At 38.7% G+C, this 18718-nt stretch overlaps 1 protein-coding gene across 1 annotated transcript in view; it reads right to left on the minus strand.

Annotated features, from left to right (window-relative positions):
• Positions 1 to 12516: 12516 nt before the first annotated feature.
• si:ch73-256g18.2 (small integral membrane protein 36) overlaps positions 12517 to 18718 on the minus strand; it is a 7868-nt gene continuing 1666 nt past the window's right edge. Inside the window, exon 3 of the mRNA XM_031311375.2 lies at positions 12517 to 12917. The gene's annotated coding sequence lies outside the window, so the exon portion shown is untranslated. The remainder of the gene's footprint in view (positions 12918 to 18718) is intronic.

Below are 18718 nucleotides of genomic sequence, written 5' to 3' on the forward strand. Positions count from 1 at the left end.
ATATATATATATATATATATATATATACACGTACATATGTATATGTATGTATATGTATATACAGTATACATATGTATATATGTATATACATACACATGTATGTGTATGTATGTATGTATGTATGTATGTATATACATACAGTTGAAACCAGATATTTACATACACTTCAGAAAAAAAACACAAAAAACTTTTATTTCTTTACTGTTATACATTAAATCAGAGTAAACTTTTTCTGTTTTAGATCAATACATATTAACATATTTTTTGCATTTGTTAAATGTCACAATCGAGCGAGGGAGAATTTTTATGTATTTTTTTTATCACTTTCATCAAAGTCAGAAGTATACATACACTGAGTTTATTGTGTCTTTAAACAAAAGGAAACTCCAGATGATTCCATTCTGAGCTGAAGAAGCTTCTGATTGGTTAATTGATTCCATTTGAGTTAATTGGTGGCACACCTGTGGATGCATATAAAGGCACACCTCAAACACAGAGCCTCTTTCTTTGGCATCATGGGAAAATCAAGAGAAATCAACCAAGACATCAGGAAAATAATTGTGGACCTCCACAAGTGTGGCTCATCCTTAGGTGCAATTCCAGATGCCTGAAGGTCCCACGTTCATCTGTTCAGACAATAATACGCAAGTATAAAAAACATGGGAATGTACAACCATCATACCGCTCAGGAAGGAGACGGATTCTGAGTCCCAGAGAGGAACGTTTTTTGGTGCGAAATGTGCGAATCAATCCCAGGACAACAGCAAAAGACCTTGTGAAGATGCTAGCTGAAACTGGCAAGACAGTGTCATTATCCACAGTAAAACGAGTCCTGTACCACCATGAGCTAAAAGGTTACTCTGGGAGAAGAAAGCCATTACTTCAAAACCACCATAAAAAACCCAGACTACAGTTTGCAACTGCACATGGGGACAAAAATCCTAATTTCTGGAGACATGTCCTGTGGTCTGACGAAACAAAAATGGAACTGTTCGGCCATTATGATAAACGATTATATTGATATGATAAATGATATTTGGAGGAAAAAGGGCGAAGCTTTGAAGCCTCAGAACACCATCCCAACTGTGAAGTATGGGGGTGGTAGTATAATGTTGTGGGGCTGCTTTGCTGCAGAAGGGACTGGTGCACTTCACAAAATAGATGTCATCATGAGAAAAGAAAATTTTGTGGATATATTGAAGCAACATCTGAAGACATCAGCCAGGAAGTTAAAGCTTGGGCGCAAATGGGTCTTCCAAATGGACAATGGCCCCAAGCATACCTCCAAATTAGTTACAAAGTGGCTTAAGGACAACAAAGTCAAGGTATTGGAGTGGCCATCACAAAGCCCTGATCTCAAACCCATAAACAATTTGTGGGCGGCACTGAAAAGGCGAGTGCGAGCAAGAAGGCCTACAAACCTGACCCAGTTCCACCAGTTCTGTCAAGAGGAGTGGGCCAAAATTCCAGCAAACTATTGTAGAAAGCTTGTGGAAGGAAACCCAAAACGTTTGGCCCAAGTCAAACAGTTTTGGGGCAATTCTACCAAATACTAAGGAAGTGTATGTATACTTCTGACTTTGATGAAAGTGATAAAAAGAAAATACATAAAAATTCTCCCTCGCTCGATTCTGACATTTAACAAATGCAAAAAATATGTTAATATGTATTGATCTAAAACAGAAAAAGTTTACTCTGATTTAATGTATGACAGTAAAGAAATAAAAGTTTTTTGTGTTTTTTTTCTGAAGTGTATGTAAATATCTGGTTTCAACTGTATATACATAGATACATATACATATATATATTTATATACAGTATATGTATGTATGTATGTATGTACATATATATACAGTACATACACACATATACTTATGTACATACAGTATATGTATATATATACATATACATATATATATATGTAAGTATGTATATATATGTATATATGTATGTATAAAGTTCTGTTGTTTCATGGCTGTTTGTGTATGAATGTATTTCCCCAACTCGAAGTACTTAACTTTTACTTTTACTTTTTGTTGGCTGCGAGTTTTCAGCTCCGATGTGTTTGTTCAAAGATATTTTTCCTACGTTTGTCGTTGATTATGTTTCTCTTGATGAAAACAATAATAATAAATACATGAATGAATGAATAAATAAAGGTTGAAATGCAGTCTGGGTCTCAGTTTGTTTTGGTGTCTCAAGCAGATCTGGAGACCATGTTTTTGTCTCGTTACTTTTACGTTTTTGGCTTCATTTTGATATTTATTCACTTTTTTTCGTTTGACTTTTTTTGCTCTTTACTACAAGATTTTTTCTTGCATTTTTTTTGGCATTTTTGTCAGTCATTTTGACGTTTTTGCACATTTTTCACAACTTTTTTCGACTATTATGTTGCTTTTCAACACTTTTCACTCATTTTTTCTACATATTTGGTTTATTTTGATGTAACTTTTTTTTCACCCTTTTTTTAACTTTTTTTTTATTTTATTTTTTACTTTTTTTTGCTCTTTTCTACGTTTTTTTCGCCGTTTGTGGCACATTATTTTGATATTTGTTCACTTGTTTCTACATGAATTTTTTTTGCCATTTTTGCAACTTTTATTAAAACATTTGTTTGACTTTTTATTTTGCTTTTTTCTTCCATTTTTCCGCCATTTTCATCACTAATTTTTTCCAACTTTTTTCGACTATTATGTCGCTTTTCAACACTTCATTTCAGTTAGTCGCTTTTTTCTACATTTTTGGCTGTTTATTTTGATATTTCTTCACTTTTTAAAAAAAGATTTTTTTTGCTCTTTACTACAAACTTTTTTTTTTTGGCATTTTTGGTTATTTTTCCAACTTTTTTTCTTTGCTCCGTCGTGTTTGTCCAAAGATGTTGTTCCTAAGTTTGTCTTTGATTATATTTCTCTTGATCAAAACAAACAAACAAAATAATAAATAAATGAATAACTGTTAAAATCCAGTGTCTGGGTCTCAGTTTGTCTTGTTGTCTGAAGCAGATTTGTAGACCATGATTTTGACTCTCTTTTTTTGTAAAAAAAAAACAACCATATAGTGTGATGTCAGCTTGTTAAATGTGAATATTGTTGTAGTTGTTGTTGCCAGTTCACCTCCTGGGCACTGCCAAGGTGCTCTTGAGCAAGGCACCAAAACCCCAACTGCTCGGGGCGCCTTTCTATGGGCAGCTCCCTCACTCTGACATCCCTCCATTAGTGCATGTATAGGTACTGAGCATGGGCAGCCCACCCACTCTGACATCCCTCCATTAGTGCATGTATAGGTACTGAGCATGTGCAGCTCCCACTCTGACATCTCTCCATTAGTGTAGGTGAGTATATACTGAGCATGTGTGTGTAATTCATTGTGTGAGTGAAAACATTGTAATTTCCCCTTGTGGGATTAATAAAGTATACATTATTATTAATATTCATTATTATTATTATTATTATTATTATTATTATTATTATTATTATTATTATTATAGTTGCATATGAGAATAATGTGATTCAATAGGAAATTAATGCTATTGAAAAAAAAAGTTCTGCAAGGCTTACGCGGTGCATTTTGTTGCAAAGCAAAATATAAATGACTAAAGTCATGTCAACAACTGACCTAATCATATAAAAAGTTATAGTTTGATAGTCATTGGACGATTGAGCCAAAACGATAGAAGAGAAGAACTGTAAAACTGAAACCAGTCCAGCAGAGGGGAGCACCTCCCCACAAACTCCTCCACAGAGAGAGACTCAAAACACACAAAACACACTCTGGTACAAGTCCTGCTTTATGGATCCTATCAGTAAAATACATGAAGAATTATCAGCTAAATGTACTTCAAGTTTCATAAGGAAAATACATTTTTAGGTAATAGAAGAAATTTGTTATTTAAGTTTATTTATCAACGCATTCTTAACCCTCCTGTTTCTTCGGGTCAGATTTGACCCATTTTTAAAAAGTTTCTACATCAGAAATTTGGGTTTCTTTCAACCAAATTGTCAAAAGAAATTACGTGGATGGATCCGTACAACGCTCTTCACAAGTAAAATAAATGATCAGTTCACTATTTTCATTGAATTGGGGTGTTTTATTCAATTTTATAGCATTTGCAGAAAATAATGAGAAAAGAATGTTTAAAAAAATTGACAAAAATGTTGGTAAAAAGCTTCAAAAACTCAAAAATGTCAAAAGTTGCAGAAAAAAAATTGATAAAAACATCGGAAAAAGTGATGAAAACATTTGGATAAAAGTGACAAAAAACGTCAAAATGTTGGCTCAGAAAAACAAAAAGTTGCATGGTCGACGGGAAGACAACACAAACATTTCTTTCTTTGACATCATAACTAATTTAAGCAGAAATTATGATTATTTGACTAATAGTTAAGATCACAGGATGTTACAGTTTTTGTCAAAGTTTAGTCAGGATATACTGTTTTGAAACCATTTAAATATTGTTTTAAATGCTATGAAAATGCACCCAAATTCAATGAAAGTAATCATTACTTTGACATGCGAAGAATGTTTTATGGGTTCCATTCAACCTGCATCCGTGCATCCATGTTCATTTTGGGAAATTTGGTTGAAAGAAACCCATAGTTGTGATATAAAAGACTTTGAAAACGGATCAAATTTGACCCGTTTTGTCGATTTTTTAACTAGTTTTTTCTCACTTTTTTCCAATTTTTTTGTCACTTTTTTGCAGTTTTTTTAATTACGTTTTCATCAATTAAAAAAAAAATTAAAATTTTTTCGCCTTTGGCGATGTTTTTGATGTTTTCATTTAAAATGTTTTCAGAAACACGTTTCGATGAACTATTTTAGTACAATATGAGATCGTATTCTGAACGAGCCGCCATGACGCCATGACAGTCTGGCTTTGAATTTCTGGAGAAGCCAGACCCACGTGGCGTGTTTGTCCAATCAGCTGCCGGTTTTCATTTTTGGGCGACAATACAGATTACGTCTCGTCTCTTCGGTGTGTTCTGAGAAACTTTTTTGACCAACTCAGGGAGACTGATCAGTCCGACTGCCTTTACTGCCGACGGTCGGCTGTCTGGTTGGTGTGTAAGTTGTTTTTTTGTCGTAATTCTGATATAGAAAGTTTTTGTAGACTCAAACATCTCTCTTCATTCAGATTAAATCCCAGTGAGAGCACAACATGTACAGCTCGATCTTTTGGTTTATTCTGTCTCATATTTTACTCTCTTTAGCACCCACTAAATTGGCACTCTGATTATGTAATACCATTTTCTCAAAGTGAAAGGGAGATTAGGATATTCTGCTAATCCCACGGGCTCAGAGCATCATCATACGGTGACAGCAGAGCACTTTTTAGTGCCGCTTTAAAACCCAAAAGTCCATCAAATGGATGAAAATACAGCGTGTAGATGTTCCGGTTTACATCAGTAAAAGTTCTCGTCTTCATACAATAAACAGGTTTAGGAAAAAAAATATAGTAACACTTTCTAATAAGGGTACATTAATTATCATTACAGAGATCACCAAACTCCACCAGACTCCATGTAAATAATCAGTACTTTTATCATCGTAAAACACACTTCATTCAAAGTGGAAAGAAACTAAATAAAACTATCAAAAGCCATCTTGGTTCATCTTTCCACTGTTCCAACAATCACCACTCTGGTTTGGTTGAAATAAACCCTTAATTCACCCATTTACATGTGGAAATATGCTGGCTCTATACACGCTAAAAGTAGTGATTATTTACATGGAGTCTGGTGAGCTTTGTGACAATGCATTTTCCAGCTGCTCCAATGAATTCATTCATGTAGTACTTCATGAACTGTCAGTAATGTACAAGGATTAATTGTATCTCAGAAATCATGATTGAAATACCTTAATTGATGCATTAATTTACAGATTATTTCTGCATTAAGTCATGCATGAAATACTATTAATCCTTGTACATTACTGATAGTTCATGAAGTACTACATGAATTAATTAATTGGATCAGCTGGAAAATCCATCGTCATAAAGCTCACCAGACTCCATGTAAATAATCAGTACTTTTAGTGTGTATAGAGCCATCATATTTCCACATGTAAATGGGTGAATTAAGGGTTTATTTCAACCAGACTCCATGTAAATAATTACTACTTTTAGCGTGTATAGAGCCAGCATATTTCCACATGTAAATGGGTGAATTAAGGGTTTATTTCAACCAAACCAGAGTGGTGATTGTTGGAACAGTGGAAAGATGAACCAAGATGGACTTTGATAGTTTTATTTAGTTTCTGTCCACTTTGAATGAAGTGTGTTTTACGATGATAAAAGTCCTGATTATTTACATGGAGTCTGGTGGGTTTGGTGATGGTGATTTCGGGGCTGTTTCATGTTAAACTAAAATGATCTTACTCTGTAACTAAAAGGTCTATCTCTGTAGGGATCCTTTCCATAATGTTGTCAGACACTTAGAATAATAATCTGAGTCTGTCAGCGGCAACAACAGAACTTTTAGTGGACGCTACCTGAAGGTGCGCAATTGCCCAATAACGTTATATTACGGCTTGGACCAATTTCAAAAATTGTTGCTTCCATCAGTCACTTAGACACAAAAACGTAAAGTTACCCGTTTATGTCTTAATGTCTTAACGGAAGAGTGCTTTTAACAGAAGCACTTTCATGTGATGGAGTCCGTGACGTTTTGGAGTCTGGATTACATCTGACGTCACAGATGGACAAACAGATGGGTTTGCTTGTCCAGGATTTTGGTCATATCTTCATTTTTGAGTGCTGCGGTGGCGAGCCAGGTCTCTGAGCCCTCATGTACGCATCAAATGAGCCTGAACACAACGAGATCTCAGCCTGTTGACAATCTGAAGCTTACGTAAACCTTCCAACGGCACAGGGCAAAAACAAATACATAATACATGCTCCTAATTCTCTGCGGCGGTCACCATATAATCCACAAACATGGAATATGGAAGGGGTGGGGGGGGGGGGGGGGATGGATAATTGTGCAATTCATATTATGGATGGGATGCATCCATTGGTGGTTGCTCATCTGGCTGTGTGCTGTTTATTTTTTATGTAAGAGGATTTGTGCCAGTATGGGCCTCTGTGGCACGAGTCCTCCAAAGACTTGGGGTTGGATTATCTGTCAGACGATGCCAGGGCCAATGGGCAGAGGGGACGGCCTGACGTCAGAGACAAGAGTCTTTTTTGGGCGAGGAGGATTTGGTCGTTTTCAGAAAGGAAGAGAGATTAAGCCAGTGTGCCATTTATCTGACATTCAGAATCAGTCAAAGAAAGACGGTGAAGCTGGTCTAAACAGTTTCATTCCTGCATTAAAAAAACACATTAAAACTTCGGAAACTGTTGCTTTAAAGTGCTCATATTATGCTTTTTTGCTTTTCCCCTTTCCTTTATTGTGTTATATATATCTTTTTAATGCATGTTATAGGTTTACAAAGTGAAAAAGCCCAAAGTCCACCCCAAAGGGACTTACCATCTCCAACAGAAAACACTGTTCACAAACTGCTCCAAACAGCTCTATTGTAGTCCAGCCTTTACTTCAGAGACAAACGTGGTCACTTTGTAATAATGCTCGCCTAGCTGCTAGCATTGCACGCCCTCATACTCTTCTGACTGGCTAGTAGTCCTTACCTAGCTACTGTCAGAGCACGCCCTCATACTCTGCTTCTGACTGGCTAGTGGTCCTTACCTAAGTACTGAGCATGTGCGACTCCCAACAAAGATGTAACAAAAGTGAGCCTCACTCTGTAGCTAAAACAGATTGCTCAACACACAGGGTGAAAAGAGGAGCTGCAGCAATGTGCAGTACAACAAATATATGGTGTTTATTGAAAATTAAACCACATAAACCTATTCTGATATAAACTCTAAATACAATTACGAACCTGAAAATGAGCAGAATATGAGCACTTTAAGAGATTCTTTGATTTTGATGTTCCAACACTCGTCAAATACTGACACTTTGTCAGGACCCTTTGGCATGGTTTTTCAACGTGCAGGGTAAAACCATACAGTCATGGTTAGAGTAGTCTATATCGACGACATTTCATTTCTCTTATGGTTCCACTGCCGCCGGAAATTCCATCTGACGTCCCTAATTTTCGTCCGGATGTCCGTCCCCTTCCTCTCTCTTTGTGTTGGCATTGTAACCTCTGGTGGATTTATGAGGACTATGGTTAGCTGCTCCTCAGATCTCTGCAGGGTAAATCCAGACAGCTAGCTAGACTATCTGTCCAATCTGAGTTTTCTGTTGCACGACTAAAACTACTTTTGAACGTACACATGTTCCACCAAAACAAGTTCCTTTCTGAGACTATTTAGCAGAGGCACCGTGGCTCCGTCTGGAGCTTAGCACCGCCCAAGATGATTGTGATTGGTTTAAAGAAATGCCAATAAACCAGAGCACATTTTTCTCCCATCCAGGAATGCTGCGTGGACTAGACAGACCTTCTTTTGCAGTGCTGTGGGGGAAGGTCAGGCTCTTTCTTGGGGTGTAATTGTTGAGTCTTTGTTTATTATAGAGCCTGGTCTAGACTTACTCTATCTGTAAAGTGTCCTGAGATAACTTCTGTTATGATTTGAAACTATGAATGAAAATTAATTTGAAATGAATTGAATACTAAGTCTACATACAGATGCTAAAGGGTGCATTGTGCGTCGGTATCTGACGCTGATGGCTACCGACCAAGCGTCAGCATGTGACATATTTGAAGTTCAAATGGCTTGGTTGTTCCAAAAATGTAGGTTTGTAGTATCCAAAATCAACATGTTACAGTATCTGATCCAAGTTGTCTGCATGTCTTTTTATGTTTGATAATTTGATGAATGTTTATTTAGAAAATGAAAACTTATGATACAGATGGTAAGACTTGATTTTTAAGTGACCCTTTAGGAGACAATTCCCTCACAGATTTGCAGTTAATCAAATTACCGGAAACCAAATGTTATTTCAGGCCCTTGGGCATGTGTACACTCTGCAGGGTTGGTGGTCTAGCCTTGCTTCGGACTGAACATACAACAACATGGTCAGGGAGTGTATCTTTAATAGTTCAAATTATGACAAGAAACAAATAAGTTCACATTTTCATTTTGTTTTGGGTCCCATAGTGGCTGAGGGGTCATGAACAGCTTTTAGTACCCATCTCCCTCAGTCTGTGAAGAGGGAATTATGTCTAAAATAAGGCCCTAAGGCAAATCTGACTCCAATTTATTAATTCCAGCACCTTCTTACATTGGACTTAAGTTTAGCAGAACACAAGGATCAATTTGAGACGAAGATTTTAGTTAAGCAAAGTTTACTGAGTCCAGCATAAGAGTTACAACACAATTGTGGGTTCAGAACAGCATCTAAGTTTCCCTGGCAACATACATTAAATAAGAGCTGGTCCACCAAGATCTCATCTGAAGTGAACCCTGATCTGAGTTTTCCCTGTGACTTTATTCTCCCCTCACAGGGGGATGTCTGCTAGTTTCTAGACAGAAACTGTTATCTTCACAAACACACACACACAAGGTCGTTGTGGTGCAACTTCCTCGTCTGTTCTGTAACTTTAACTACCTTTCCTGTGTTTCTGCTTATCTGTCTAGTACACAATGCACTCTTATGTCATAATGGCTTAAAGGAGAATTCCGGCCAATTTTTACATTAATCTTGATCGCTATAAATATGCGTGTACTTTCGAAAAACCCGACCTGAATTGATGCAGGCAACACGTACATGTACGAGCTTCCACTGAGCTAAAATTGCAGTTGTCGGGGCAAGTTTTAGAGTGCCCTTGTGCCTCTTAACAGACATAATATGCAATTAAAATGTCTGTGCAACATGAACAGGGCCCTTACGTGACAACAACATGCGTTTTCAACTCAGACATTGTTTAAATTCACTTAGCCTGGTCCCTGTCTCAATCCTGCCGGTAGCTGGTAGCTGGTTGCTGCTAGCTGCCGTCCGGTGAGTGTGTTATATTTATAGCGATCAAGATTAACATAAAAATTGGCTGGAATTCTCCTTTAAACTATAGTTAACGGCTTAAGCTTAACTTTCTATACATCAGTGACATTTCCTTGAACCACTTCCTCAATGACTGCACACAGCTTCTTTTGCAAAGTGCACAAATATACCTTTAACTGCTAATATTCTACAATTGTAAAGACTTTTTCATACCCAATCACAATGTTTGTTCCAATAACTTCTGGGTAGAAAACTCCTGTGCCCCGTATATACAATGTAACGGCGCTGAGCAAACGGGGACGAGGAACAACTGGATCTACTCTCATCTCCATCTAAAACGCATGTTTAATGCTTTTAGATGTCAACTCTTTGACAAACGTTAGCTTGGAGAGCTAATGTACCTGTTGGGCCACAGACTAAGGAAAATGACACCACCCAAACTGACCAAACAGGCGTTGACACGTTGTTGTTCCTAACACCAGATTTGGTTTATCAAAGACGCTAGCAAAGCAACACAGGACAGAAAAATAAACACAGCAGAGACCCCAGATAGGTCCGACCTTCGTGTTTAACTATATATCTTTAAAAAGCTACAGCTGAAAGTAACAACAGAAAGAAACAACTTTGTATATTTCACATATCAATTCAAATCAACGCCCATTTGTCGGGGTCAGCCCAATGGTCCCACAGCCCTATGTTCCCACAGCCCAATGGTCCCACAGCCCAATGGTCCCACAGCCCAATGTTCCCACAGCCCTATGTTCCCACAGCCCTATGGTCCCACAGCCCTATGGTTCCACAGCCCTATGGTCCCACAGCCCTATGGTCCCACAGCCCAATGTTCCCACAGCCCTATGGTCCCACAGCCCAATGTTCCCACAGCCCTATGTTCCCACAGCCCTATGTTCCCACAGCCCTATGTTCCCACAGCCCAATGTTCCCACAGTCCTATGTTCCCACAGCCCAATGTTCCCACAGCCCTATGGTCCCACAGCCCAATGTTCCCACAGTCCTATGTTCCCACAGCCCTATGTTCCCACAGCCCTATGTTCCCACAACCCTATGTTCCCACAGCCCTATGTTCCCACAGCCCATTGGTCCCACAGCCCATTGGTCCCACAGCCCATTGGTCCCACAGCCCTATGTTCCCACAGCCCTATGTTCCCACAGCCCTATGTTCTCACAGCCCAATGTTCCCACATTTCTAAGATTTTTCTTAAAATTAGGCCCTATGTTCCTCAGCCCTATGTCCCCACTTTTCTAAGATTTTTCTTAAAATTAGGCCCTATGTTCCCACATTTCTAGGACATTTTCAAAATGAGGTCTTGTGTTCTACATTTCCCTTCAATTTAACCCCTATCCTCCCACAAGATTTTTTTAGGGTTAGGGGGATAAAATCTGATACAAATTTATGAAAAAGGAAATGTGGGAACATAGGGCCTAATTTTGGAGAAAAGAAATCTTAGAAATGTGGGAACTGTGGGAACATAGGGCCTAATTTTGAAAAAAATCTTTAAAACGCTCCCTATTTGTCTAGCCAGAAGTGACTTTTGTGTTAGCGGAACGTCACGGTCATTCGGTCTATAGAAAAGCAATATATTCTTAAAATGTAAACTTAAAATGTTATTCATTTCTGTCTGTTTTGGATGTAGAGCTGGTCATCTTACATCTGAGCCATCTGCTTGTTTGGATAGATACCATCGGCTAACTTGGTAAAGCTAGCTTTAGCAGGCAAATAAAACAATTTCCAGTTCAGGTCTTCTCATAAAAGTTTTCTTAAAGTTAAACCCATTATTTTAGCCCATTGCCCTGGCCTGCCACAGCTAGCACAGCAGACTAAACAGGCATATATTGCAGTGAAAAGAAGAAAAAGAGCAGTTTTTGTTTTAAACATTGGTTTTGCAGGAAGACAGTTTTCGTGAAGTCATGGAAATACCTTTGAACATACAAACTACGGAGTGCTTAGGACACAAATGAATCTACCTTCAATTTTATAGCCTTTATCCAACATGTTCTCACCCCCATCGCGTAAAATACGGACGTTTGGTCAGGTGCCTTTGGCGTTGTTATTGACGGTAAAAGTGTTCTTTAGTGTCACATCTAAACGTGCTTTTGGTCGGGACTATTGGCGTCACTTTTGACGCAGTTAGGTTAAGGAAAAGGTCGTGGGTGGGCTTACGTTTCTGTGACACGCGGGACGACGGTTGGGTTTAGGAAAAGAAGGACAGGACAGTTGGGTTTAGAAAAAGAAGGACAGGACAGTTGGATTTAGAATAAGAAGAACGGGACGGTTGGGTTTAGGACACATGACATGCGGTTAAAGTCCTGTGTTATTCATCCACCCCCCCAACCAACCTCCTAAGGCGGTTTTCGGGCTTTCATACTACTCGCTACCGTAGTCTCTCTTCATACTGTCATCTTCAAACGCTGCATAGCTGCTGCTCTCCCTGGTGCATTCTACACACACACACTGAAGGGTGCTTTTTGCGTCGTATTGGACACTGACAGCCACTGCCCAAACATCCGTATTTTACGAGTTTGGAGTGAGAACGGGTTGCCTTTATCAGGCGCAGTTTTGTGTTTTGTTTTTTTTTACATTTTTTGTCATTTATCATGTCTTTTCCTTGCAGATGTCCATGATGGTGCCAGATGTGGTTACTGACCACAACATCCTTCTTTCTTAGATCAAGTCATGTTACTGCTGTATGTAGTATTCATCATTGGATTCACTTCCATCCCAGTCCAGCAGACACCAGCTTGCAATGCTTCAGTTAGTTTAAGCAAGTCCTGATGAGACAGAGTCAAAGTCCTGATGTCTCCAGTGTCCGAGCATCCGCTAACAGGTTGGAGTTAGACTTGTTGTTGTCTAGTGTCTTGCAATGAATGGAGGATGTCTTTGGTGGGATGTGATCGAGTCCCTCCGAATTTAAGGGGCTTATGGGAGTTGTTCTTTCAGCAGGTGTGGCCGAGTCCCTAGAAAAACATGAAAAAACACCAATATTAATGTGTATATGCAAAAATCCGAAAGATCAAAGAAAACAAAAACTATACTGTATGTCGAGAGACAACAGCAGAGAGTAGTATGTAGAGAGACAACAGCAGAGAGTAGTATGTAGAGAGACAACAGTAGAGAGTAGTATGAAGAGAGAAAACGATAGAGTAGTATGTAGAGAGACAACAATAGAGAGTAGTATGTAGAGAGTAGTATGAAGAGAGACAACGGCATAGAGTAGTACGAAGAGAGACAACAGTAGAGAGCAGTATGTAGAGACAACAGTAGACAGTAGTATGTGGTCCAGACTAAAATAGCTCTACAACTGTTGGATGGATTGCCACGTAATTTGGTACATAAATCCCTGGAACCCAGAGGATGAAACCTACTGACGTTAGCGATCTTCTGCCATTTAATCTAGCACTATCATCAAGGTCAACTTTTTTTAATTTGTTCACTACTTTGGTTTTTGAATAAATCTGTGCAGAACTAATGACATTCATTCATTCATCCATTAGCCTTAGCTGTACCATTCAGTTGTAATGATATTAAATGCATTTCTCTGAATGAGATTAACAAATGATGTTTTCTCTGTTGGTGTTGTGTCTCCGTAGGACGGATTTCCCTCCAAACAAACATCAGCTGAGTTACTCTATCAGCTCCTTTTAACACCATCCAAATCTCTGTTAACGCCAACATCTGCTGACTGCCACATGTGTAAACATTAACCTCTCTCTTATAGGCCGCCAAAGGGTTAGTCCTACTGTCCAGCATGCATCAAAGGGATGAGTGATAAACATTTCCCTGTCCAGTGAGGGTTTATGTTGTCAGCTCATTTCATTTCATTGATGCAGGGAGGGATGACGGGGGGAGGGGTTCAGGCAGGGGATTAACAGGCTGGTTCAGACCTTCATTCAGCCAAACGAAGAGCTTAATGGCGTTTGGAATGGAAAAACGCCATAAGAGTCTGAGACCTCAGGGTCCAGAGTTTGGGGGAGGGTCTGTCCACTCTGTGTCATAGTTTAATACATGTAATACTGGAGCTTTACTGCTTCATAACTGCTTCAAGTGAAAGCAAGAAGTTCAGACTAACAACCAATTATGGCTGTGTTTTTTAAAGCTATTTCAGTCATGAATGAGCCGGCAATGGATGGCACGACCCGTTCTCTCTCCCAACTCATAAAAAACTGACGCTTGGTCAGTGGCTTTCAGCTTGGGATACTGACGCAAAGATCCAAAAGTGAAGCAAAGAGTCCCGACCAAGCGTGTCTAAACATGATGCTAAAGGAGACTTTTTGTGTCAATAACAAGCACCAAAGGCACCTGATCAAGTATCGGGGAGTGAGAAGGGTTAACAATGTGTTGTAGCGGCCTAACCATACACTAACCATAGCTTATATGCAATAAAAAAATGACCTTTCCTTTACTATAATCATACTGTTGACATGCACATATAGATGTTGTAGAAAGCAAGAATGTTAAAAACGTCGGCATGGAAAGTAAAATAAAAAAGTAATCCAGTATTTTTTATAATCGGCAGATACTGACGTTCTTGTCGGGCTACGGGTGAGAATAACATCCAACCGAACTTTTTAATTGAAGCTACCTAGCAGAGTTTCAGGAGCAGGACCACGCCTCAACCAAGTTGCCTCCTACTTTTAACAATGCTTTAAGGGCCCTATTTTAATGATCTAAGCGCACGGCGTAAAGTGCCTGGTGCAGGTGTGTTTAGGGCGTGTCCAAATCCACTTTTGCTAGTTTGACGGTGGAAAAAAGTGTCCGTGCGCTGGGCGCATGGTTCAAAAGGGTTGTACTTAGTGTCTTCATTAATCAGAGGTGTGTTTTAGGCGTAACATGCAATAAACCAATCAGAGATCATCTCCCATTCCCTTTAAAAGCCAGGTGCGTTTGGACCTTGGAGCATTGCTATTATGAAGGAGGATTTGCACCGTAATGTTTTTATTTGTAATCTTCTGCATGTGTGTGTGCTGCTGTGCGTCCCTGTGTGTGTAACAAGCATAGTGTGTGTAACAAGCATAGTGTGTGCGCGCTGTGCACAAGTTTAGGATCATTTCACTAATGCTCTGTTAAAATAACAATGAAATGCTGCGTTATTGACTTTAGACCAGGTTTTTGTTGGTCAATGGTGCGATCACTTCCCGCTGCCTCAAGATAGCAATACGCCCAGAATGCACCTGAACACACCTCCCTGTAAGACCAGCACACCCAGAATGCACCTGAACACACCTCCCTGTAAGACCAGCACACCCATGGGCACACAGATGGGCGCAGGTGCATTTGCTATTTAAACGATGTGGGCGCTGGACGGGAAACTGTCAACTGCGTCGGTCTTAAACTAGCAAAGACACTTGCGTCGGGCTTTGCGGTGCACTGGGTGCAAGATAGGGGCCTTCAGTTTGCTATGACTCATATTTTTGTTTACATATTTTTTGATTAGATCTTTCCACATTTAGAACACAATTTTGCAATGTAATCATATCATAATCATCATATGAACACGGATGCATTGAGATGTTTGTTGTCTGTTGTGAATGAAAAACAGGATTTGTGGAAAGAAGTGTGTGCATTTCTCAAAGAAACTTATGCAAGTATTATTTTGATATCTGTACGCAATTGACTCTCCTGTTGTCTTCAGGTCAAATTTGACTGGTTTTAAAAGTTTCAGAAATTTTGGTTTCTTTTGAACCGAACAACCCAAAAATAACACGGATGTTCCATTAAACGCTCTTCACAAGTAAAATTAAGGATCAGGACACTACTATCATTGACTTTTGGGTGTTTCAATTTGACAGCGTTATCGCGATAAAACTTTGACAGTCTGTGAGTATCCATAAACATCCAAAATAATTCAGAATTTCTGCTTTTTTAACACAAACATTGGATATAATTTCATATTAATGAGGTTTATTTACCAAAAATCCCCCCAAAAAGTGTAAAACTACAGGTAATAAGTCTGTGTTAGTGGTGGTAGTGAAAGAAAAGTGCATACAATGCAACAGAAATGTTGACAAAAAAAACTGCAAAAACTTCAACAAATGTTGATTTTTTTTTTTTTTTTTTTTTGTACAAAACAAGAGTTAAGGATCGTACTGGTATATATACTGATATATCGATATATATATATATATATATATCACAAATTTGGGTTTATTTTGACCAAATTGCCCCAAAATAACATTGATGGTTCCATAAGACGCTCTTCACAAAGGAAATTAAGGATCAGATCTCTATTTTCATAGAATTTTGGGTGTTGTATTTAATTTATAGCATTATCCTGACTAAACTTTGATTATCCATAACCTTCATTCCTCTGATCTCAACCATTTAGTCAAAATCATTCAAAATTTCTGCTTTTTTCTTACACAAAAATTAGAAAATTTCATCTAAATGAGGTTTATTGACCATGAATTCCAAAAATAAGTGTAAAACTAGAGCAAATAAATAGGTCTAGTGGTGAATATACTGGTGTTGATGGGAAAAAAGTGCCAAAAATGTTGAAATAAGTGACAAAAACATTTTAAAAAAGCAAGCATAACGTGGGGAAAAAGCAACATAAACGTAAAAACTGTCTAAAAGAGAGGACAACACAAGGTTTAAAACGGAAGGAACAACAAATGAATCGCCTTTTGGAGGGCCTAAACATGCTCAATGTTTCACGTAGACTAACAAAAATCAGCACACATATGTATCATGCCAAGACGCACAAAAACGCCTCTTGGAGACCCACCCTAAAATAAACAGGAAGTCCGCCATTTTGAATTGACTGTGCATAATTATTGCATTTGTTGCCATTTCCACGCGCTGTACTGTCTAAAAAATAGACACAAAATTGAAAGCATTCCACTTTTCATTTGATGTTGACGGATTCAGCAGCCAACCTCAGCCTGAAACTAATCAATGAGGTTTTGGGTTTTTCTGTTAATCTGATTATACCGTCGTGTTTGCGACCAATCGTGCAGCTTGTCAGACCTCGACGTTGTGACGATGGCCTCGATTTGTGACGCACACTCCGACGCATATCAGTAATTATTTACATCCATGCATTTGCTAATGGATTACAGTTTGAGCATGCAGACCGCTTGCACGACATGTTCTGGATGTATGGGATGAGCTGATGCCCTTGACACACAATGAACCGTAACATCTGAACACACACAGATGTTCACATGCAGGACGATTCAGGAGATGTGGTCTGAAATAATCTCTTTGGCTGTAGGTTCGACTCTTCATATACTTTTATTTTCAGTTGCACGCATAGCTTTTGTTATTGTTTTAAGCCTCCTGTTGTCCTCCGGTCTAATTTGACCCATTTTCATAAAGTTTCTACATCAGAAAATGTGGGTTTCTTTCAACCACATTGTCAAAAAAAATCTAAAAATAACGTGGATGGTTCCGTAGAATAAATGATCAGTTCACTACTTTCATTGAATTTAGGTGTTTTATTCAATTTTATAGAATTTTGTAGAAAGAAAAATGATACAAGAACATTGAAAAAATAGACAAAATGTAAAACAAAAAAAAAGATTTTAAAAAAGTGGGTTAAAAATAACAAAAATGTCAAAAAAACAAGGAAAAAAAAAGTGACAAAAAAATTGGAAAAAAGTGACAAAAACGGGAAAAGTGAGATAAAATCTCGACCAACTTTAGTTTTAAATTTTAACCCAGAAAAACTAAAAGTTGCAGGTCGACGGGATGACAACACGAGGGTTAAAGACTCTGGAGCAACTGCTGACAAGCTTTGGGCCTTTTATGTTGTTATTAATAATAGCGAGTAGTGCATCAGACTTTAATACAAGAGACAGGAGTTGACGTCCCATCACAGACTTACAAATAACGTTTTTTATTAACCACGACATCTCCCTGTCATTAACAATGTGTTTACATTGCCTAAACATCCATTAAGCACTGTTTATTTACAATTAAAATGACCTTTCCCTAGTTATAATCATACTGTTGACATGCACAGATATTGTAGGAAGCAAGAATGTTAAACTATGCACCGAATCCAGGATTTGGCTTCTGATTTGGCTGAATATTGGGCTTTTTGACGGGGTTGGGCTTCTGCTGAATCTTAAATTTTTTTCCCAGCGAACCGAACCCTACGCTTGCACTCTGCGCGCTACGCTGGTAGACGTAATGACGGCGCCGTTGATAAAGTGAAAATGGAACTCGTGAGCAGAAAAAGTGTAGTTTGGCAGTACTTTCAGTCAAAAGAAGGCCATTCAAGTCCAGCTACATGTTCAATCTGCAATGCTGATTAGTCTCTAAAGAGACTAAACCCAGTTGAGTTGTGCAGAACCAATCAGTCCTCCAAACAATACGACCACATAGGTTGTTTGTCCCCCCATGATTGAAGAAAATTAGCTTGTGAGTAATATTTTTTTGCAAAGGATTTAATCTTCTTTGTGCTTGAAGAGGTATTGTGTCGTTACAGATTGTATATGTTATATTTTGTGGTAGACATGAAAACCTACATAATCAATGAATGAAAAATAGCAACCTACACTCTAAAGCCCGAGACACACAGAGCCGATAATCGGCCGTCTGACAGTCTGGCGAGGTCGGTGACTCGAGTCTGGTCGGTGTGTTAGTGCCGTCGTCCGTCCGAGGGGCCGTCGGCCTTCATTTTGGCTGATTTGACATGTATAATCGGCGGGGCGGGCACTGCCGGCAGTCAGACTCCAATGACCCATCTGATTGGTGGAGAGCTAACCAGGAAACGGGGAGCGGGTGAGCGTGACTAGAGTCTCTCAAAATCTGA

This window comes from Sander lucioperca, chromosome 22, assembly GCF_008315115.2.
Source record: "Sander lucioperca isolate FBNREF2018 chromosome 22, SLUC_FBN_1.2, whole genome shotgun sequence".
NCBI lineage: Eukaryota > Metazoa > Chordata > Actinopteri > Perciformes > Percidae > Sander > Sander lucioperca.